This window comes from Scylla paramamosain, chromosome 34 (genome assembly GCF_035594125.1).
Source record: "Scylla paramamosain isolate STU-SP2022 chromosome 34, ASM3559412v1, whole genome shotgun sequence".
In the NCBI taxonomy this organism is placed as follows: Eukaryota; Metazoa; Arthropoda; class Malacostraca; order Decapoda; family Portunidae; genus Scylla; species Scylla paramamosain.
The window spans coordinates 9370570-9395219 of record NC_087184.1 but is presented as its reverse complement, the minus strand read 5'-3'; the positions used below and the strand labels follow the sequence as shown (position 1 = coordinate 9395219).

The window sequence follows — 24650 nt, the reverse complement described above, 5'->3', positions numbered from 1 at the left end:
ACGTCCCCTTCTTTAAAAGTCTTGTCTCATTTCCCGTTTCTTCATCATCATCTGTTTCTTCTTTTTCTTCTTCTTTTTCTTCCTTTTCCTTTTGACTTTCATTACCTTCATCAAAGACAATTTATTTTCTTCGTTTCTTAATGACATTATTAAACGTCTCTTCCTTTTCTTCCTCTTCCTCTTCCTTTTTCTCCTCCTCCTCCTCCTCCTCTTCTTGGTATTGTCTGTTTTAAAATGTTCTTCCTTGTTATTCCTTTTATTTGTATCTATTCTCTTTTATTTCTCTTCCTTATCTTTTCTTGTCTCTTCCACCTCTTCCTCCTCCTTTCACAAATACACTTCCCTTCTTCCTTTTTTTATTCCTTCCACCATTTCCTTTTTCGTAATCTCTCTCCCTACCTTTTTTCAGTAATCTAGTTCCCCTTTTTTTTTCCTTTTTTTTTTTATCTTCTTGACATAAATACCTTTCTACTTCTCTCCTCATTTCCCTGTCCTCCTATTCATATCCATTAGTGTTCTCTTTTTTTCCCCTTCTTTATTTCCCCTCATACCTCGAGCATTTTTCTCCCCTTAAGTTTAATTACCTCCTTTCCTCCCCTTCCCCTTTATATCGGTCTTCCCGTCACCAGAAACTCAGTTATTTCCCTTTTCCCAAGTGTTTTATTTTCCCCCTTTCCTCTTATTTTTCTTCATTCCTCTGATTTTTATTTTTTTTTTCTCTCTCGCTGACGGTTACTTTTCTTTCCCTACTCCTTCGATACTTAATTTCTCTATTCTCTTGTCAGTTTTCTTCGTTTCTTTGATCTATTTCGTCCTCTTTTCATATTTTTCCCTCCTATTTTAATGTTTTTCTTGTTTCCTCTTGTCCCTTTCTTTCCTTTCTAATACTGTTGTCTTTCCTTCGTACTTTTTCAGTTTTTCTCACTCCTCTACGACTTTCTTCTTTTTGTTTGTTTCCCCATGTTCTCTCAAAATAACTTTCCTTTGCCCTCATCTTTCTTTTTCTCTTTCTTTCTTCTTCTCTTCTTTCCTTCCCTTTTTCTTTTACTGTTCCTATTCTTGCATCTTCTTCCATTTGCATTTATTTCCTTCCTTCATCTTATCCCTTTCTTTACCAACTACTTATAATGTCTTCTTTTTTTTTTCCCCTTCCATTCATTCTATTTTTTTCTCCATGTTCTCTCTTTATCCATTTATTTTCTTCGTCCTTGTCTCTATTTTTTGTTCTTCTCCATTCCATTCTCGTATTTTTTTTCATCTAAGTTTAATTTTTCTCTCCTTTCTTTATAATTCTCCCTTTGTACCGCTCCTTCCTTCCACTTTTCTCCTCCGCTGCGCCATTCTCATGACTCATCTACTTCCTCTCCACTGCTTTTAGTCCCCCACCACTCCCTCTCTCATCCACAAAACCTTTCCGAGTGGCTCTCCTTCACTTCTCCCTCTCTACTTTTCCCTCTCACCGCTTCTCACATGACTCATCTTCCAGCTTTCCACTCCTTTTAGTCTTCCTACCCCACCCCCTTGACAGCATCCACCCTCCTTCCTCTCTTTCTCTCCCTCCCCCCAGTAGAGCCGACAAATTAACAATCTCTTTCCCTCAGGCCTCGAGAACAGCGGACGGAAAATGAAACTCGTCAGCTAAACGTTCGTCGTGCAGAGAGCGCTGGAGTTTGGATCCACCCATTACTCTTTGATCTGCAGAAGGCGGTGAAGGGGGAGTGAAAGGGTGGATGTGTGTGTTTTTGGGTGTACGTGTGTGTGTGTGTGTGTGTGTGTGTGTGTGTGTGTGTGTGTGTGTGTGTGTGTGTGTGTGTGTGTGTGTCTGGATGTGTTTGGGTGCGTTTTGGTGTGTTTGGGTTGTTTTGGGTGCGTTTTGAGTGTTGCAGGAGGTGTTTTGAGTGTGTTTTGGAGGTTGGTAAGGTGTAGGAGTGGGTGTACTAGGCAGAAGTTATTGACGACAACATGCAAAAGCAACCGACCCCACCATAGAATAATAAAGCCAAGAAGAAGGAAAAGATGTTGGACTGTGTGAGGATGCGGTCCTACATGAAATAAAAAAAATATAAAAGATGAAAAATATGGGAGCCGAAGTCATAAAGGAATTAATGAACAGCAAGACAGACCTCCCGTATTCTTTGATCCTACCACTAATTTAATTTTTCAACACTTTAACTTCTTCTCTTAATTAGTTCACTCCTCCTCTTCCTTCCCGCTGAAAAAAGAAAAAAATAATGTGATGTTTTTTTTTTTGTGGGTTGTAGAAGTGTGTGATGTGTGGGTGAAGAGTGTAGCGTAGCAAGGGAGTGTGGGAGGTGTGAGGGAGCAAAGTGACTGGTGAGAGGGAGCAAGGTGACTGAAGATAATAGTTAAGAGTTGATAAGTAACGGAGTGAAGTAAGATAACAGAGCGAATGAGTGAGTGAATGGATGAATGGGAGAAACTAGAGGGCCTTGTCACGCTATTAGTGGAGAAGTGTGGCGATTCAATATAACAGCCGGTTCCACTGTCACTCTTTTTTCGTGTGCCAGCTAACCACCGAAACCACTTCAGCCCTAATCGTTCAGCTCCTAATCGTTCTGATCGCTGCTTTTCGTTTGGGAGCGTACAAAAAATTAGAACTGGCAAGGTAGTAGGGCCAATTCCACAGTCTATCCAACCAGAACGATTCCTATGTTGGTAAGCTCCCGAACAAATAGGAGGAACATTTTTTTTGGGGGGGGCAACTTACTAAGAGACTGTGGAAGTGTCCCTAAAGACTGAAGAATGGGTTTTGATTGATCATGCAAACGCGAAGAACTGAAGCGCCATCATTGCTCAAGTAGGTGATTCAACGATACAAACCTCCAGGTGACCCACTCACGTCAGGGAGTCTGGTGCGAGGCGTGCCTGGTCACCACACTCGCCCGCTGATCGCGTGACAAGGTCTTGAGTGAGAGAGTGCATGAATGAACGAATGAATAAGTACATATACACTAATGAGGCAAATTAAGCAGGAAGAAAAGGGCGACAATCCGAAAACAAAAAACGAAAATTAAGCGATACAACATTAAAATATTTTCTTTATCCTAATATATATATATATATATATATATATATATATATATATATATATATATATATATATATATATATATATATATATATATATATATATATATATATATATATATATATATATATATATATATATATATATATATATATATATATATATATATATATATATACACTAGTCCATTCAATAAATAAATTAGTTCCTTGAAAACATTTCCTGTATTCTTCCTCGACGTTTTCCCTTCCCTCTTTTTCTTCTCAGTACAACACACACAAAAAATACAATGAAAATAACAAAAATCATTCCAACGCTGAGAAAACAACATACCTTTAGAAAAAAAAAATCATTAAATCTACCTGCCTTATCGAAATGGCAGATGCTTTTTGTTCCTCCTTTGTGTTCCGTCCTCCTCCTCCATCTACGTTACTATTACTCTTCCACACCTGCCCAGTAACAGTACTGCGAGTACTCCACCTCCGAGACCCGCCGCTTTGGAAGGCCGCGATATCTATTACTCTCTAAAAGAACCCAATGACAGGTCAACATTCCTTCCACTCCTTCACCCACTCCTCCTCCTCCTCCTCCTCCTCCTCCTCCTCCTCCTCCTCCTCCTTCATCCCCGTCCCCTCCTCCCTTAACCTCTTTTCCTACATCTTCTCGTCCTCTTTCCTTTTCGTCTCCTACCTCTTTTTTTTTTTTTAATCACTTTGCTCTTCCTTCACCTCCTCCTCTTCCTTTTCCTTAACCTATTTTCTACATCTCCTCTTCCTCTTTCTTTTCATTTTCGCCTTTTTCTCCTTCTTTCTTAATCGCTTCTTCCTCTTCCATCACCTTCTCTTCCACCACCTCCACCTCTCCCTCCTTACTTTCTTCACTTTCCTCTTTCCTTATCGTCTCTCCTTCTTCTCCCTCTTCTTAATCTCCTCTTTCTTACTCATTTACATACTCCTTGAAGAGAGAGAGAGAGAGAGAGAGAGAGAGAGAGAGAGAGAGAGAGAGAGAGAGAGAGAGAGAGAGAGAGAGAGAGAGAGAGAGAGAGTTGTCTTGGCACATTTCCTGATAATCTTGTTCTGTGAAACTAGACCACTGACACACACACACACACACACACACACACACACACACACACACACACACAAAACGGACCATCTCCCTCTCCCCTCCCCCCCGCCATCTCCTCACACTTCACTCAGCGCCAGAACAGACAGATACAGATACAACCTCATTCCCAACATAGTAAACATCATCAACTCTCTCTCTCTCTCTCTCTCTCTCTCTCTCTCTCTCTCTCTCTCTCTCTCTCTCTCTCTCTCTCTCTCTCTCTCTCTCTCTCTCTCTGTCACCCTCACCTCACTCATCCTCACCTCTCTCCTCCCCCTCTCCTTCATCTTCCTCTTCATCTACCTTACTCTCACCTTACTCTCACTCTACCTCTCCCTCCCTCACTCAAGGACTCCCAAATAACTGTTCGCCCAGCCAACAAATCTCTCACACCTTTACAGTCTTTTAGTACACGATTTTTGTAATTTACTAGTAAGATGAGTAAAATATCAAGGCTTTTTTTATGATTTTAAGTACAAAATGTTAAAATCTCATTATATAAAAGTGAGTATGTGTATTTTCAGAGTTTTGTTTGAACTTTCATTAATAAATCCGATTAGTGTTATTACTAGCTCTACTGTCTCATAAAAAAGTACAACAATTATTCTGATCATTGTTATCATTACCTAAACAATTATCCCTACGACTCATTTGCCGCTTAATGACAATGATAATTAGAGTTCACCAACGAAAAGTATTATCATTATTATTACCTCATAAAAAAAAAAAGACAATCATCATTATTACCATTACCTACAAAAGGTCTTTTATCATTACCACACGTTCTTTTATCTGTACCGAGGAATGATCCACTCCTTTAATGGCAGCAATAATCAAAATTCATCAGGAAGACCCATTATTATTACCATTATCTCGTATAAAAGCCGAATAGCATTATTATAACGACTTTTCATCATTACTACACATTTCTTACCAATAGGCAGGTATGATTCAACTTTGCAATGACAGTAATAATTAGAATTCACCTTTAAAACCGATCATAATTATTACCTTACCAAAAATCCGATTATCAAATTATCATCTCATCAATAAACCGTTAACCGCTACTGTTATCATTATTATTATTATATACAGAAAGTATTTTTATCATTACTTCTCATTTTTCATCGGTAAAAATGTAAAACTCACTTTCACAATGACAAAAGTAAAAAAAATCACCAATAAGACGCAATTATTCTCATTATTAACTTTAAAAAAATCCATTATCATTATCACTACACATATAAGACATTTTTATCATTACTTCTCATTTCTTATCGCTGCACAGGTAAAACTCACTTTCTTAATGACAAAAGTAAAAAAAAAAAAAAATAGAAAAAATAAAATCCACCAGTAAAAATCCATTATCATCATTACTTATAAAAAAAAACCATCATCATCATCATTACACATACAAGACAAAGACAATTCTATCATTACATCTCATTTCTCATCTTTGCGCAGGTAAAATTCACTTTCTTAATGACAAAAAAATGATTAACTTCACCAATAAAACCAGTTATTATCATTTATCATTACATACACAAGACATCATTACATCCCATTCCTTATCGATGCGCAGGTATGACTCACTTCCGTAATGACAATAATAATTAGAATCCAACTTTGCAGTGCAGGTAATATCGCCGAGTGCCCGCTGCGGCTTTGAGGTTTCTTAATTAGGTATTCATTAAAGTCATTTGCGGTGCGCCATAACTAAGTCCCGGGAATGGAGACGACCATGAGTCCCGCCACCATTACTCACCACACTGCGGGAATAGTAATGGTGGTGGTGGCGGTGGTGGTGGTGGTGATTATTGTGGTTGACCGATGCCCCATTCCTGCTGCTGAGATTGTGTTTTTTTTTTTTTTTTTTTTCATGTTTTTTGTCGTTTTTCTTGTTTTTTTTTCTTGTCTGGTTCGCTGTTTGTTTGTTTGTTTGTTTGTTTGGATGATGATGATGATGTTGATGTTGTTGTTGTTGATTTTCTCTGTTACCTGTTCTTCATATAACCTCATGTAGAAACTCTTCTTCCTCTTCCTCCTCTTCCTCCTCCTCCTCCTCCTCCTCCTCCTCCTCCTTTTCCTCATTATTCTTCTTCTTCTCCTTCTCCTTCTTCTCCTTCTCTTATTTCTGCTTTTCTTTCTCCTTTCACCAGCATTTCTTCTTCCTTTTCAGTTTTCATCTTTTTTCTTCATCTCATACTACTACTACTACTACTACTACTACTACTACTACTACTACTACTACTACTACTAACACTACCACCACCACCACCACCACCACCACCACCACCACCACAACTGTTGCCACACAAGCAGCCAATCTTCCCTAGGTCAAAGCAACGCCCCACAGTTCGTTTGATCTACAGTAGTGCAGTAATTCCCGTGTTGCCAGATCAGACGCGTCCCCTTCACCCCTCCATTCCCTCACCCTTTCTCCCCTCTGTCACCCCTCCTCCCCCTTCATCCCTTTCCCCCGTGCTCTTTACTTTCCCCTTGACAAAAATTGACCTGTGTACACCTGAAATCATCACTGCTGCCAGATATACAAAATACACATGCAGAATTTACCTATTGCGCACAAACACACACACACACACACACACACACACACACACACACACACACACTCTCTCTCTCTCTCTCTCTCTCTCTCTCTCCGTCCTTTTATTTACTGTCTTGTTTTGCTTATTCTCTGGTATTGCTCCTTTCCCTTGTTATTTTATTATCTAATCGCGTCTCTCTCTCTCTCTCTCTCTCTCTCTCTCTCTCTCTCTCTCTCTCTCTCTCTCTCTCTCTCTCTGTCTCATCACGTGCAGTGTTGCTATATCAAACATTCATAAAATCTTGAAATCATTGAAGTATGCGAGGCTCCATTTTCATGCAAACAATCTGGCAACATTGCATTCTGTTGACGTCACTCTTCATTGTGGCAGAGAGAGAGAGAGAGAGAGAGAGAGAGAGAGAGAGAGAGAGAGAGAGAGAGAGAGAGAGAGAGAGAGAGAGAGAGAGAGAGAGAGAGAATAAAACTAAAAAGTAAATAAATAAGTACCTTGATTAACATACCTTAATTGAATGAATAATAAACAAAATTAAACATTAATTAAAAGTCGAAAAAATACTAAACATTTAAAAGGCTTCGTTCAGATGAAAACTACGCAATAAACAGGAAGAAAAAAAAGAAAGAAAGAAGAACTTGCATAAATATAAAACAAACCAAAAAGAAAAAGAAAAGAAAAATACAAATATATAAAAACTAACTAATTTATATATCTAAAAAAAAAAAAAAAAAGAAAAAAAGAAAAAAAAATTATATATATATATATATATATATATATATATATATATATATATATATATATATATATATATATATATATATATATATATATATAACGTCCTTGCTCCATATAAAAAAAAACTTATTCAATTATTAATGAAAAACGCCATTTCATATCATTCATTTTTTTCTCTGTATCCTCCATATTTGCATTAGAATTAAAACTTCATTGTCATTCTTCCAATTAGTGACCGAACTTTTTTTTTCACAAGGACTCTAAATGACAGACATTGTTAATTAATTATGTGATTTTACAATTCACACGAAATAAAAAAAAATGAGTTGTAAAGATTTAAGTTGAGAGGAAGGAAAAAAATTTTGGTAAATGAAAGCAAGAAGGAAGAGGAGGAGGAGGAGGAGGAGGAGGAGGAGGAGGAGGAGGAGGAGGAGGAGGAGGAGGAGGAGGAGGAGAAGGAAAGTCTGTTTAAGGAAGAACGAATAGGACTGAAAGCAGGAGAGAAGGAAGAGTGAAAGCTGAGGAAAGATGGATGGAAGAAAACGAAGAGGAGGAGGTAGAGGAGGAGGAGGAGGAGGAGGAGGAGGAGGAGGAGGAGGAGGAGGAGGAGGAGGAGGAGGAGGAGGAGGAGGACTAGGAAGAAAGGAGGAAGGAAAGAATGGAGGAAGAAGGAAGAGAAGTAGAGAAAGGAGGAGACGGCAAAAGAGGAATGGACAAATGAGAGAGAGAGAGAGAGAGAGAGAGAGAGAGAGAGAGAGAGAGAGAGAGAGAGAGAGAGAGAGAGAGAGAGAGAGAGAGAGAGAGAGAGAGAGATTAAGTAACCCTTTGTCATGTCTCATTTCTTTCTTTGGTTCGTGCTTTCATTTTCTTTCTTATTCAAGGAGGAAAATGAAAACGTTCGAACTCTCTCTCTCTCTCTCTCTCTCTCTCTCTCTCTCTCTCTCTCTCTCTCTCTCTCTCTCTCTCTCTCTCTCTCTCTTTCTAAAGTTTGCCCTTTCAACCTAAACTCTCCTTCCTGCTCCTTAATTTCCAGGTTTTCCTCCTTTTGTGTGCCGCTTAACTCACTTTCCAATAACGATGGTAGTAGTAGTAGTAGTAGTAGTAGTAGTAGTAGTAGTAGTAGTAGTAGTAGTAGTAGTAGTAGTAGTAGAAATAGTAGTATGATAAATTGTGATAATTCTTTTAATTTTCGACTTATTAAGCTAAGTAAAACTCACAAAATAAACGTGTATTTGCAGTTTTCGTGTTACATTTTCTTTTTATTTCTTTTCCATTTTTTTCCGTTTTTTTTTTTTTCAGTGTAACGGTGAATGCAGGAATGGAGTCTGGTTTAACACAATTATTCCAGTATTTTGTGTTATTTGTACCTTGTGTTGCCCTTCACTGGACTCTGAAAGCACAGTCCTTTAAATGCCCTCTCAAAACACCAGTCCTGCGCAGCGTGAGATTTAGGGTTCCATTACAGTGCAAAGGTAAAATTCACTTTCATAATGGGAAAAAAAAAAAAAAATAAATAAATAAATAAATAAATAAAATTCACCAATAAAACTCATTACTGTCATTATCTCATTAAAAAACCCATTATCATGATTAGCATTACATACAGAAGACTTTTATATCATTACTTCTCATTTTTCTTATCTTATCTCATTATCTTATCGGTGCGCAGGTATGATTCACTTCCATGACGGGAAATCACGAGATCTTCCACCGCAATAACAATAATAAAAATAAAAAATAAGAATAATAAGGTTACACAATATTAGTAGCAAAAGATACAATGAAAAAAAAGAAAAAAAAAAAAAGCGCAGTTACCACCAGTACGTCCACACACACACTACCTGCCAATTACCTACTAAGAGTACTTGATGACGTTAGGGATAGGTAGAGTAATAGGCACAGTTATTACATCTTTCCATTTTTCCTCCGTTTCCTCCTCTCTGCCGGGAGGGTAGCAGACGCTCTCACTAATGGTGACGTTACGCGTATGTGGATATTTGAAAGACTTGTTTGATATGCTTGGATGATGACGGAAGAAAGAAAACGAGAGAAAATTTAGTGCAATAGTAATACAACACTTACTATCTCTGACACAGGGTCGTTAGTAATCAGTAGTTCCGCTTCGGGTCCGACTCCTGCTGTCCCGCTTCATAGTGACCATAAAATTAATAACGTCGAGAAAATTGAATCGTCGACACGCAAACGCACCACGCCAGCACAACACAGCCCACAGTCCCGGCGTGTGGCTGTGACTGAGGTGGGAGTGAGCCACGCCGCTTCGGTCTCCTGTTTCGAATCCTATCTGAGCAGTCAAAGGTTTCGACACGCACGTTTACTGCATAATCACAGTACATAGCTGGTGTGTGCTGGTGTGGCGTGGGTGAGTCGAGCCGCTTCGGTATCCTGTTTCGAACCCCCTCGGTAACCAAACGATAAATAAAACCTTGAGCAGCAATGAAAGATTTAAAGGGAGCAGAAAGGTGAGAATAAATAGCGTCTGTGTTGCAAGTGTCCATCATTTGTCGAGTGAAAGAAGCGAGTCAAAATAATAAAAAGCTGCAACAGATTAATTTTTGCTACATCAGTAATGAGAACTTTTTTTTTTGGCGTGTGTGTGTGTGTGTGTGTGTGTGTGTGTGTGTGTGTGTGTGTGTGTGTGTGTGTGTGTGTGTGTGTGTGTGTGTGTGTGTGTGTGTGTGTGTGTGTGTGTGTGTAGGTGAAAATTCGGCACATACCAATTTTATTCATTTCACGAAAGCAAATTTCTACATTCATTATATACTTTTTTTCTTTTTCTTCTTTTATGGTCATCACTACACAAGGCACCAACAATAGAATTCCCGGACGGGCGAGAACACAATCAGGAACACTAGAGAGAGAGAGAGAGAGAGAGAGAGAGAGAGAGAGAGAGAGAGAGAGAGAGAGAGAGAGAGAGAGAGAGAGAGAGAGAGAGAGAGAGAGAGCATAATTGAGCAAACAAATAAAAGAAAACAAGAGAGAACCAGAGAATATTGGGTAAGGATGAGTGACGGGAAGGCAGAATGGCTGTGTGTGTGTGTGTGTGTGTGTGTGTGTGTGTGTGTGTGTGTGTGTGTGTGTGTGTGTGTGTGTGTGTGTGTGTGTGTGTGTGTGTGTGTGTCCGTCCGCCTGCCCGTCCGTCCATCAGCGTTGGTATCACCTAACTCCATTCCGAAGAAGAAATTAGAAGGGGAGATGGGAGGCGATAGGGAGGGGAAAGAGGGGAGAGAAGGGAGAGAAAGAACGCCAGCCTTCTCACTGTGGGGAGGGAGAACAGCGATAGCAACAGCAGGAAGAGATACACCAACACGAAAGGCAACATGAAAAGAAACAATAACAGCAGCAGGAAGAGGAACAACAACACAAACAGCAGCAGGATGGGAAACAACAACACAAACAACAACAACATTCACATTTCCTCGTTGCATCTTCATTATCTTCATCAAATTTTCATCAGTATCGCTTCTTTCCTCGTAATTAACTAGATTCAACATTCTTTACTCTTATAACTCAACTCTTTTCGTCATTAGCATCCCTACTCATCCTCTTCCTTTTCCTGCCTTCCTCCTCCTCCTACTTCGCTTCCTGCTCCTCCTCCTTACAAACGGTACAAGCCTGCAAAGTTTTCCGCCCAGTAAATCTGTCTGTCTGGTCTCAAGCTTCAGGACTTCACTCCGGCAAACTCACTCTGTGCTCCCTCCTTCTTGCACTGGCCCGAGAAAGAGGGAGACACGAAGGTGAGCAAAAAAATAACATATGAGTTCCCTCCTCCTCCTCCTCCTCCTCCACCTCGTTCCCGTTGTTGTCGTCTGGATTCTTGCTTTTGTTCCTTGCTTTTTTCTTCTTGTTCTTGCTTTTCTTGTTTTTGTTCTTGTTTTTTTTTTTTTTTCGTCGTCGCCCGTCTATTCTTGTTTTTATTGTTATTCTTCGTCGTCCTCCTAGTTTGTCTTCCCTTCTTTCCCTTCCTATTCCTCATTCTCCTCGTTGTCGTCTTCCTTCTCTTTCTTTTCCTTTCTCTTCCTTTTCTTCTTTCTCCTCCTCCTCCTTCTCTCTCCTTCTTCCTCTTTCTCCTACCCCTCTTTTTCCTTTCTGTGCATTGAATTTTCTTTAACGAATTCCTACTCCATTTATCACGACTTTCCGTGTGTGTACCCTCTCTCTCTCTCTCTCTCTCTCTCTCTCTCTCTCTCTCTCTCTCTCTCTCTCTCTCTCTCTCTCTCTCTCGCCGGTCACTCTACCCTACACCAAAGGACATCGCAAACTAGTGGCGGCATTAAACAAAAATACAGGTTCAGTTTCCTACCAATAACTCTGCGCAGCCTTTAACGTATTACATCCGCGGCGTGGCAGTTTTCGTGGGACCTTCCGGCAATTAGTCACGCCCGCGCCATTAAGACCGAGGCATGGAGATGGTTCCCCGAGCGACAATTCACATGACAGAAACGTCCCGGGAGAGAGACTGGCTACGGGTGACTATCTGGCGCGCGCCGTCCATCACCCGGAGTTTAAGCGACGTAAACATGCGCACATTGAAGAAAACGGATTGGATTGATACGAGTGATAGAGAATAAAGGGGGAACTGATGGAAATTAATTATAGCTATTATATTTGGTGTTAGTGAGTTAATTTATCGCTGAGATGGATACGTGGAATGAATAATGACTAGAATATGTAATGAATGTGCTTCTGCGTTTTTTCGAGCCAATGAAAGATGAGGTATGCCTTAAGATGGCTATAATAGGTGTGTGTGTGTGTGTGTGTGTGTGTGTGTGTGTGTGTGTGTGTGTGTGTGTGTGTGTGTGTGTGTGTGTGTGTGTGTGTGTGTGTGTGTGTGTGTCACCTTCAGAACAATGGATCTATTTATCTTCGTAGTTTAATCTAATGTTTCCTGCCCTTCAGATTAGCATTTACGTAATTAGAGTAACACCAACGGTGGTGGTGGTAGTGGTGGTGGAGGTAGTAGTAGTAGTAGTAGTAGTAGTAGTAGTAGTAGTAGTAGTAGTAGTAGTAGTAGTAGCAGTAGCAGCAGCAGCAGCAGCAGCAGCAGCAGCAGCAGCAGCAGCAGCAGCAGCAGCAGCAGCAGCAGCAGCAGCAGCACTACTACTACTACTACTACTACTACTAATAATAATAATAATAATAATGATAATAATAATAACAGCAAACACAAAACATTACCAGAAACAAAAGAACGATATGAACCTATAAAACAAAATATATAGATAAGCAGATAAATACATAGATAAATAAATAAACAAATGCATGATAAATAAATATATAGTTAAATAAATAAACACGACTGATAACGAATTACAAACAAAAGAAAATACACATTCAAAACAGACAGAGAGAGAGAGAGAGAGAGAGAGAGAGAGAGAGAGAGAGAGAGAGAGAGAGAGAGAGAGAGAGAGAGAGAGAGAGAGAGAGAGAGAGAGAGAGAGATCTAGACGAACAACAAACAATATTCAACACACAGCAGCAGTCATACATTACACAAACACACTCTCTCTCTCTCTCTCTCTCTCTCTCTCTCTCTCTCTCTCTCTCTCTCTCTCTCTCTCTCTCTCTCTCGCTAATGAATAAGAGCCAGAAGAGAGCCAGGATAAAGCGAGCAGCGGTGCGTCACGTGACTGGAATAAGACAACTCTAACTTTCTAAACCTCATGTAATTGCCAACAGAAACAGACACTCAGAGAAAAGAGAAAAAAAAATATTTACCTTTTACCAAGAATTCAAAAGCATGACTTCCATCTGTTGTTTATTAACTGTGTGTCCTTGTAGAAGGGAGGAGAAGGTAAGACAGACTGACGGAAGGGAGAGTGAGAAATGTAAGAGTGGGAGGAATAATATGTAGGTGGGGAGGAAAGTGCAAGAGAATATAAGGGAGAGGAAGATAATGTGTGAGGGAAGTGAGGAATTGTTGACAGTGGGAAGGGAGGAAGGAAGGAAGGAAGGAAGGGAGAGAAAGTTTGTGAGTGTAGGGAGGGAAAATGCGCGAATCGGAGAGGAAACTGAGAGGGAAGGAAGATTTGGAGTGGGAAAGAAAAAAATGCATGCGTTGGGGAGGAAATTATAAGAGGAAAGGAAAGTTTTGTGAGTGTAGGGAGGAAAAATGCATGAATGGGAGAGGAAACTGCGAAGGAAGGAAAGTTTTGTGAATGTAGGGAGGAAAAAATACATGAACGGAGAGGAAATTATAAGAAGGAAGGGAAGTTTTGTGAGTGTAGGGAGGAAAAAAATGCATAAATTGTAGAGGAAACAGAGAGAAGGAAAATTTTGGGTGGGAAGAGAAAAAATGCATGAAGCTGGAGAAATTATGAGAGAAAAGGAAAAAATTAACGCAAGTGTGGGGAGGAAAATGTTTCTGTTGGGGAAAATACTGAGAGAGGAAGGAGGAAATGTGCAAATGTAGTAGGAAATACTACTGCATACTGAAGAGGAAACGACGAAACGAGCTGGAGGAAAATGAGTGACAGGAAATTAAATGAAAACAGGAAAAAATTGTGAACATGGGAAGAAAAATCGAAATGTCATGAAAAGAAGGGAAATCTCTGGAAAATGGGGATGGAAATATGAAAATGAGAAAAAAAATTGGAGAAGAAATAAATTGGGAAGAATAAAGTGCAAAAATGAGAGAGAGAGAGAGAGAGAGAGAGAGAGAGAGAGAGAGAGAGAGAGAGAGAGAGAGAGAGAGAGAGAGAGAGAGAGAGAGTGTGTGTGTGTGTGTGTGTGTGTGTGTGTGTGTGTGTGTGTGTGTGTGTGTGTGTGTGTGTGTGTGTGTGTGTGTGTGTGTGTGTGTGTGTGTGTGTGTGTGTGTGTGTGTGTGTGTGTTAATCATAAGATATGCTCTACTTTCTCCACCACCACCACCACCACCACTACCATCACCATCACCACCACCACCACCACCACCACCACCAAGACAACACGAGGGGAGGCGCCACTGGATAGCAATTACATGACATTCCACTCTGAAGCACCTTAATGTGGAGCAAGGAGAAGGTGTAGGAGGAGAAGAAAGGAGGAGGAGGAGCAGGAGGAGGAGGAGGGCGCGGAGATGGAAATGATGGGGGGAGGAAGACGTGAGTGGCAGCCATGAGGTTTTGCCAGAAATTCTCTCGTCTTGACAATATTGCATTCTCTCTCTCTCTCTCTCTCTCTCTCTCTCTCTCTCTCTCTCTCTCTCTCTCTCTCTCGCCACCATCACTTGTCAATCACCCTTCCCTGAATCTTTTATTTACCTATTTATATTTTATCACCTTGGTTCATTGGTTCAGTTCTGTCCCATTTACCAGCGACTGCCAGTTCGACCCCCGCTTCCTCTCCCCTTCTCCACGAGCCATCAGTGACCAACCCACACACACACACACCTCGCCCTCACAATAAAACACCACAAACGACCCATTCAAACAAAACATAAAAAGTAACGGAGAAGCAACGATAAAATACTTCAGTTAGAAAGTACGCCATTAGAAAAGAGAGGAGGGGAAAGTGATGGGAGGAAAATGATGATGGTGATGGTGGTGGTGGTGGTGGTGATGATGATGATGATGATGATGACGGGAAGAAATGTTGACGGGAAGAAATGTTGTGCTTTTAGTGCTTTCATTTTTCTTGGATGTTTAAAAGCTTGTAAAAAACAGTGTGTGTGTGTGTGTGTGTGTGTGTGTGTGTGTGTGTGTGTGTGTGTGTGTGTGTGTGTGTGTGTGTGTGTGTGTGTGTGTGTGTGTGTGTGTGTGTGTAGTCTAACACTATATATAGCAACAGACAGAACGAAAAGTAACGAAGGCAACAATATATATACAGTAACGTAACCGAAATGAAACCAAGTGAATTCTTTATCTCTCTTTTCTATTCCCCCCCAAAAAAAAAATAAAAAAAAGAATGAATACTTAAATACAATACAATAAAGATAGTATACAAAGATATACACCAGTACCTACATAGCTATTTAAATACCCATAAAACAACAACAACAACAGCAACAGCAATACCACTGCCAACACCACCAACAACAACAACTACCACCAACACTAAAACATGGAGAATGCCAATGAACACACACACACACACACACACACACACACACACACACACACACACACACACACACACACACACACACACACGTACGTTTTCCTGTGGTGTGTAATTGCATTTTTCACGACTCTCTCACGAACAACAAACAAGTACAATGTAATATGGTACCAGTTTAACACATGTACCGGTATAAAAAAAATTAGGAAAAAGGGAAGAAAAGGGAAAAAAACGGAAAAATAGCTTTCTAAAAAAAAAATATACACGAGACCAAGTTGACTTTTCCTTTTTTTCCGCATTCATAATTTTTAAAAAACCTGTATTTTTATGTTCCTTTGTCATGTAACATTTCTCTTCATGGTTGGTGGTCCGTCTGTCCGTCTATATGTCTGTATGTCTCTCCCCCTCTCTCTCTCTCTCTCTCTCTCTCTCTCTCTCTCTCTCTCTCTCTCTCTCTCTCTCTTTCTCTCTCTCTCTCTCTGGTTTATATGTTATTCGTGTTGTGTTTTGTTGTTGTTGTTGTTGTTGTTGTTGTTGTTGTTGTTGCACTTGTTGTTACTGCTGCTACTGTACTGATCGTAATGTATTCAAAATGGCAATAGGAGTATATTATGCTGCATATTTTTATTTCGTGATCATATCCATATTATTCTGTATGTGTTATCTTGTTTATAGTCACTGTTATGGTACTGTATTCACCATTCAGTGTTATTGTGTGGAACTCCTCACTGTTTGGTCGGGCAAGGTTAAACACTGTTATGTTTCTGCTTTACCATTATCAGTATTAAGATACACGTTGGGATGAAGCGTAGCGTTCACCGTCAAGTGGTGAACCCAAAATTTATATATGTACTTTCATCAGAATCATAAGTTGTTTTAAATCTTTTACTGCTATGATTGTCTTTTACTGAACTGAGAGCATTGTTAGAAACTATTTAAAAGGGCACCCACCCATCCACCCATACACACACACACACACACACACACACACACACACACACAGACACACACGAATTAGGAAATGAGAGGTTAATTTGATTCTTGCCAGACCACACAACCATCTCAATGATTAGTACAAAATACGAGTGACAAAAAATTTATTGGTGATTATAAGGAAAATCTGTCCATCATTGAACACAGTATAGCTTTGTGTGTTATCCAGAGCAGACTGTCTTCTCACCGCCGATTATTTTTTTGACCACTCACTATCTTGTAATGTTGTTTCCATGTTACTGCTCTTCTGGACTTGTCAGGTGAATGCCTTCCACTCCTCCCGCGGCCTCCACTGCACAAGACTTTCTACTTATTGTCATTCATATTCAAAGACCATCTTCACTTTATCACCTCTTTTAAAGGCAAACTCTGGCACTCTCTGTTTCTGTATTTCCTCCTGCCTATCATTTTTCTTTCTGTATTTCCTTCTGACTACCATTTTTTTTACGACAATCAAGACGCCACAGAAAATAAATGTCTTTCTTTCAGTTTTTCTACTCAGGTTCCTTTGGGAGCGGCAGTGTGAGCGAGCCTTTTTTTATTCATTGTTTTTGCCCGAGGCCGGTCACCCAGTAGAATACAGGAGGAAAAGAGAAAACGCACTCAGATGCACAGATTCCTTAAGGGTGAAGAGGAAGAAAGGTGTACAGATACTAACTCCCATTTAAATATGTGTACTAGTTACTGAAGGAGTCAAAAGTAACCTCATAAAAAAAAAAAAAAGAAAGAAAGAAAGAACAGATTTAGAGATTACAATTATCATATGTGTACCAGTTACTGAATAAACTGGCGTGGTTACATGATAAGTCCATGAAGTAGAAGTCAATTATAATCTCTTAAAACTTCACGTCAGAGTTTAAGATGCTGATAATGACAACATACGAGTACACGGCAATAAAACCTCCTTAATACAATGAATACTTGATACACTGATTATACTTAACACATTAAACATAAGAAGCAAGGAAGGTTTAAAATGTTGATTATCAGATTTAACCAAGAGCTTTCGTCGTAGTGTTGTTCTTGCTGTTATTGATGGTACTGCTGCTGTTGCTGTTGTTCGAGTGGTGAATGTGGTGGAAGAACAAGAGGTCAGGTCAGGTCATTTCATAAGAAAAAGCAAGTTCGACAAGAGACGACAAAGAATAGTTTACTTTCTCTCTCTCTCTCTCTCTCTCTCTCTCTCTCTCTCTCTCTCTCTCTCTCTCTCTCTCTCTCTCTCTCTCTCTCTCTCTCTCTCTCTCTCTCTCTAAAAAAAAAAAAAAAAACTAAAACTCTTGTATTCATTTTACAAAGCAGCTCAAGAGGCTTTTCAACCTTATTCTTTGTAATAATAATAATGAAAATAATAATAGTAATAATAACAACAATAATAATAATAATAATAATAATAATAATAATAATAATAATAATAATAATAATAATAATAATAATAACAATAGTAATAATAACATTGAGAAACCTAACGTTGGCTGATGGCAAAAGATGAGAAAGAGGAGAGAGGAGGAGGAGGAGGAGGAGGAGGAGGAGGAGGAGGAGGAGGAGGAGGAGGAGGAGGAGGAGGAGGAGGAGGAGGAGGAGGAGGAGGAGGAGGAGCAAAATGGAGGACTTAATGACTCTGACAATAATGATGATAATGGGTCGAAGAAGAGGAAGAGAAAGAGGAAGAGGGCGAAGACGAGGACGAGGAAGAGAGGAAGCAGGAAGAGGAAGAGGAAGGAGAAGTAAAAATGGCAAATTACAAAATGACGGCAACATTAGGAGAGAGAAACAGGCGAAGTGTGAAACAAGACCTGAGAGAGAGAGAGAGAGAGAGAGAGAGAGAGAGAGAGAGAGAGAGAGAGAGAGAGAGAGAGAGAGAGAGAGAGAGAGAGAGAGAGAGAGAGAGAGAGAGAGAGAGAGAGAGAGAGAGAGATACATGGACGGCTATGAGCAAAATATACAGTAAGATGATGAGAAGAAGAGGAGGAGGAGGAGGAGGAGGAGGAGGAGGAGGAGGAGGAGGAGGAGGAGGAGGAGGAGGAGGAGGAGGAAGAGGAGGAGGAGGAGGTGTAAGAGTCGAAGAGACGAGGAAGACAAAATAAGGAAAATAAAAAAAAATACAGAACGTGACGAGATAAGAAACAAGAGAAGAGGAGGAGGAGGAGGAGGAGGAGGAGGAGGAGGCGGAATACAAAGTAGAGGCATAAGAGAAAAAAATGTGAACAAGAACAAATTGAGGAAAGGGGAAAGTGAGAAACAGAAGAGAGTGTAGAATGCACTTGAGATGGAGAGGAGGAGGAGGAGGAGGAGGAGAAAGGGAGGAGGAGGAGGAGAAGAAAGAGGAGGAGGAGAAAAATGAGGATGAGGAGGAGGAGGAGGAGGAGGAGGAGGAGGAGGAGGAGGAGGAGGAGGAGGAGAAATAATGATAACAGTAATAATAATAATAATAATAATAATAATAATAATAATAATAATAATAATAATAATAACAATAGTAATAGTAATAGTAATAATAATAAGAATAAGAAGAAGAATAAGAATAAGAAGAAGGTGATGATGAAGATTATGATGATTATAAGGAGGAAGAGGAAGAGGGAAAAATAAGTAAGAGGAAAGGAAAAAGAGGAGGAGATGATAGTGACAAAGAGAAAGACAATAAAGAAAAGAATAGAAGGAGTAAGAAAAGGAGGAGAAGGAATAATAACAGAAGAAGTAAGAGGAAGAGGAAGAGGAAGAGGAAGAGGAAGAGGAAGCGGATGAGGAAGAGCAGCATGGCGTTCTCTTAAGGCTTCCTCTTTCCTCGGGGTCGTTTGCCAGTAAGGTCGAGGTGGCGTTATAACCCTCCTCAATTTGACTCTTAAAGCTTCGTCAGTCTGGATTTTGACAGCTCGCTCCCTCCCAAACCCTCTCTTCCTCTTCCTCTTCCGTATTCTTTCTCGCTCCCTCCCAAACCCTCTCTTCCTCTTCCTCTTCCGTATTCTTTCTTTCATTTTTTTCCCCTTTAATGTTTTTCTTTTTTCTTTTTTCTGCTTTTTTCTGTTTTCTTATTTTATTCTTATTCATATTAAGAGTATCTCTAATCTATTCTTTGTTGTTGTTGTTCATTTTCTTCTTTTCTTCTTCATCATCTTTTCTGCTTTTTTTTTTCGTTACTACTATCATCATTATCGCCAACCCATTCTTTCTTTCTTTCTTTGTTGTTGTTGTTGTTGTTCTTTTCTGTCTTTTATCTTCTTTTCATGCTGTTACGACTATCATCCTAACCAATTTCTCACCTTCCTCCTCCTCCTTGTCTGCCCAATTCCTTACCCATCCTCACGTCTTCCTCTTCTTACTGTTTCCAGTTTTTTAATATCAAACTTTCTCATAATTCCTCGTTCTTCTTTTGTCTCCGCCCTTCCTCCTCCTCCTCCTCCTCCTCCTCCTCCTCCTGGTAAGTTGTTAGTGAGCTTAGTTTCGGCAAATGTACGAAGTGTGTAGTGTAGAAACTTCAAACTTCCCTTGTTTTTCTCCTTTTGAAACTTCCACGTCTATTCTTTCCTGCACGCTGAGTTTTTTTTTTCTTTCTCTCTCTGTCACAGGAGGCTGATGGGGTGATGCCTTCCTGCTTTTCTATCCTCCAAATTTACTTTAACGCCAGCTTCAGTACATAATTGTAAGTACTGCAGCTGTCGTTATAGCTGAGTTGCTGGAATTTCTTGTACTTTGTTTTCTTATTGAGGTGTGAGGTGGGTGGGGTGAGATCTAAATGTTGGTGGTGTGGTGCTTTCTTTCTTTTCTGTCCTCCAAAATCACCTTGTATATGTGCTGAAGCTGGTGGTATAGCCATAAGGTATTTGATTTTTTTTTTTTTATTGAAGTGGGTAGGGTGAAGATTAAATTTTGATGGGGTGATGTCTTCCTTTTCCATCCTCCCAACGCACTCAATAGATGTACTGAATTAAGTGATATGGTTCCTAGAATTCCTTGTACTTATTGTTGCTAAGTCTGGTGAGGTCAAGTCTTCCTTCTTAATCCCCACAACCCACATTAAACCGATGGGGTGGTGCCTTCTTCCCTTTCTACCTTCCTAAAGCACCCAACAGATCCACTGAAGCACACGATATAATCTCTAAAATTCCTTGTACTTTATTTACTGGTGCTACGTTATCTTAAGTTTTCCTCTTTTATCCTCTCAACACATTAAACTGATGGGATGGTGCCTTTCCCTTCTGTGCCCTGGCCACGCACTTAGCAGAGCACCAAGGCGGGATCAGGGCATGGTGTCAGAAGGTTAACGGTATCATGAGAGCCGCCGCTGCCGTCATTACCCTGGTGGGGAAGCTTCTCACAACTCCACGTGTGTCCTCTGCTTGCTCTGCTTCCTCCTCTTAGTTCTTACCCTACTTCTACAGCTTTCTTTTTTTCCTTTTCCTCCTCCTCCTCCTCCTCTTTCTGTATATCCTTCTCCTCTTCCTTCTTCTCTTTCTTCTACCTTTCCTTCTATCTTTTCCTTTTCCTTCTCCTCCTCCTCTTTCTATATCTCCCTCTCCTCGTCCTCTTTCTTCTACTTCGACTTCCTTCTTCTCCTTTTTTCTCTTTCTCCTTCTAATTCTTTATCTCCTCCTCCTCCTCCTCCTCCTTCATTGTCTTGTTTTCCCAATAAAGTAAAGGACAAAAGTGAAATCAACAAATTTACACTAACAGGGAACGATAGACGCCAATGTGCCCTTCTTGCTTACGTGTTTGGCAGGAGGAGGAGAAGGAGGAGGAGGAAGAGAAAACAGAACAACAAGAACAACGATAAGAAAAACAAAGAAAATGCAAGAGATGAAAACCAAGATGATGATAAAGAAGAAGAAGAAAAAGAAAATGAGAAAAAAATAGAAGACGTAGATTAGAGAAGGAATAACCGGAGGAGACAGGATAAGGAGGAGGAGGAGGAGGAGGAGGAGGAGGAGGAGGAGGAGGAGGAGGAGGAGGAGGAGGAGGAGGAGGAGGAGGACAAGGAGAATGAGAACAATGGAAAAAAAAGACAAAATGCAAAGATAAAAAACAAAAAAACAAGACGAATAAAGAAGAGAAAGAAAAAAAAGATTTGAGAAAGAATGAAAGGAAGAACAAGGAGAACAAAGAAAAAAAAAGGAAAAACACACGAAACAACAGAAAGAAGAAAATGAGGAAAAAAAAATACAAAAAAGTGAGCAAAAAAGTAAGACAGAATAAGCCGCAGAAAGAAGGAGAGTGAGATAGCGATTCGTGTGTGAGAGCAAGCGTTCAATAGTGCGCGTTTAGTCACGAGTGAGCGCGTTACCGTTCGCGGCTCCAGCGGGGGAGAAATGATAGGTTAATTAGGTTTAGTCACGACTCACCTCACCTGTGCCGGGGACTATTTGCTTAATGGCGGGGAGAGAGAGAGAGAGAGAGAGAGAGAGAGAGAGAGAGAGAGAGAGAGAGAGAGAGAGAGAGAGAGAGAGAGAGAGAGAGAGAGAGAGAGAGAGAGAGAGAGAGATACAGAAAGAAAGAAAGAAAAGAAAAATAAGGGAAGACAAACAGACAGACAGACAGACAGGCAGATAAACAGACAGACAAAAAGATGGACAGACTCTGATAGGGCAGACAGACAGACAGACAGGCACACAGATAAACAGACAGACAGAGAGATAGGTAGATTGACACAGTATATTGCAAGAAAAAAAAATGTAATACGGAGATGAAATACTAGATAGATAGATAGATAGATAGATAGATAGATAGATAGATAGAGAGAGAGAGAGAGAGAGAGAGAGAGAGAGAGAGAGAGAGAGAGAGAGAGAGAGAGAGAGAGAGAGAGAGAGAGAGAGAGAGAGAGAGAGAGAGAGAGAGAGAGAGAGTCAACGCAACACTAGAAAACATACAAAACATGTAAAAAAAGAAAACGAATAAAAAAGAAACTAAAAGATTGATGTGTGTGTGTATGTGTGTGTGTGTGTGTGTGTGTGTGTGTGTGTGTGTGTGTGTGTGTGTGTGTGTGTGTGTGTGTGTGTGTGTGTGTGTGTGTGTGTGTGTGTCCAGGATGGCGTGCTGGAGCCCCGCGAATATTCCTTAAGGTAATCTCTTCCCCCGATCAGACCTCGAGGGAGAGTTTACGAGGAGGAGGAGGAGGAGGAGGAGGAGGAGGAGGAGGAGGAGGAGGAGGAGGAAGGATTTGAACCACAAGCACTGGATGGAGAAGGGAAGAGGATTAGGGAAAGAGGAAGACGCTTAAATAAAGAAGATGCGAAGAAATGAAAGAAGCAAGATAGTTGGAAGAAAGAAAGATAAACTGACACGAAAGAAAAAATTAACCAAGGAGAGATGATCCTGAAAAAATAACACACGCTCCTCCAACCAACCTGTTATGGGAAGGAAATTTAGTCTCCCCTGAAGGAAGAGTCGAGGAGGAGGAGGAGGAGGAGGAGGAGGAGGAGGAGGAGGAGGAGGAGGAGGAGGAGGAGGAGGAGGAGGAGGAGGAAGGGAGTGATGGAAAGAAAGAAGATAGGAAGCGAGAGTGACCTGGGCAGAATATAGGAGGAGGAGGAAGAGAAGGAGAAGGAGGAAGAGAAGGAAGAGGAGGAGAAGGAGGAATTTAGTAGTGAGTCACCAACAGAAATGATGGACGAGAGAGAGAGAGAGAGAGAGAGAGAGAGAGAGAGAGAGAGAGAGAGAGAGAGAGAGAGAGAGAGAGAGAGAGAGAGAGAGAGAGAGAGAGAGAGAGAGAGAGACGGACAGACCGAAACACAGAGCAAAATACACTTGGCCACCTCTCGTGTGTGTGTATGCGTGTGTGTGTGTTCAGTGTCCATCCGTGTGTGCCTTCCTTTGTCTGTGTGTCTGTGTACTTTAGCTTAATTGGTAAATGAAAAGATAAATGAATAAATCCCAGTTAGTTTGACATTGTGTTTCGTGGCAGTTTATTTTTGAAGAGAAGTGAGACCAGACCACACCAGACCAGAGTAAGCCAGACCAGCACTGTGTTCACCTGGCCTCGTGTACACCTGGCGTCCCCCTCTCCCTTTGGGCAGGTAAATCTGCGCCCCTTAATTCCTTCATCTCCAATCCCGCCTTTTCTCTCGGGGATGGGTTGCGAGTGGCCAGCAAGTGAACCCCAGTGAACCGAAGTGAACCCAAGTGAAGCCATTTTAACAGGAACCCTCGCCCGGTCTGAACCTTCATCAAAAGTTGCATCGCCATTCTGAGCCTTTTCTCTTTCCTCACCAGAAATGCTCGGGTCTCTCTACGTCAGCGAGCTTCCCTACTACTTCTTCTACCTTCTCTATCTCCCTCCCTTCCTGCCTGCCTCCCTCCCTCCCTCTCTATAGCCATCTACGTTTTCTCTTTAAATCATCCTTCTCCCTTCTCCCCTCACCCTTCTCTCCCTCTTTCCATCTCCCTATCTATGCCATTGTATCTTAGTGGCTTCCTCTCTCTCTCTCTCTCTCTCTCTCTCTCTCTCTCTCTCTCTCTCTCTCTCTCTCTCTCTCTCTCTCTCTCTCTCTCGTGTTTGAGGTCAAATGCTTTCTCTCTCAGTTTTTACCTTTAATTCATTAACGATTCATTAGACGACTCAGAAACAAGTGAATTATGCCTGAGGAGGAGGAGGAGGAGGAGGAGGAGGAGGAGGAGGAGGAGGAGGAGGAGGAGGAGGAAGAGGAGGAGGAGGAGGAGGAAGAGGAGGAGGAGGAACGATAAAAGAAAAAGGCGAAGAGAATGTCATTTTTCGGAATTAGTTTTTCTTCCTATTTTTTTCTTTGAGTCATCTTTTCTTTGCTGACTCGTCATCTCCATTTATCAGGACATTAAGAATTCTGCCAGCGCTTAATTTTAGTTTCGCTTTTAAATGGTGACTTTTTTCTATTTTTTTTTTTTTATATTTTTCTAGTCTCTTAATTTACCTGCAGACAATATATTACTTCCTCTGCTCCTCTGTGTTTTCTCTCTCTCTCTCTCTCTCTCTCTCTCTCTCTCTCTCTCTCTCTCTCTCTCTCTCTCTCTCTCTCTCTCTCTCTCTCTCTCTCTCTCTCTCTCTCCCTTTTCCTCTCATCTTCCTCTCCTTTATTCCTCCTACCACGCTGCATCCCTTCTCGTTCATTTACTCTCCTTCATCTCTCCGTCTATCATCATTCTCTTTAATTCCACTTGCATCTATCATCATGCATATCCATATC

At 40.7% G+C, this 24650-nt stretch overlaps 1 protein-coding gene and 1 long non-coding RNA gene across 3 annotated transcripts in view; one reads left to right on the top strand and one right to left on the bottom strand.

Annotated features, from left to right (window-relative positions):
* The window catches only part of LOC135090126 (uncharacterized), a 204360-nt gene extending 194580 nt beyond the window's left edge, over positions 1-9780 (bottom strand). Inside the window, exon 1 of the long non-coding RNA XR_010261774.1 lies at positions 9538-9780. This is a non-coding gene — a long non-coding RNA (uncharacterized LOC135090126). The remainder of the gene's footprint in view (positions 1-9537) is intronic.
* The window catches only part of LOC135090125 (hemicentin-1-like), a 303061-nt gene that overhangs the window by 93720 nt on the left and 184691 nt on the right, over positions 1-24650 (top strand). The gene's annotated exons all lie outside the window — the stretch shown is intronic.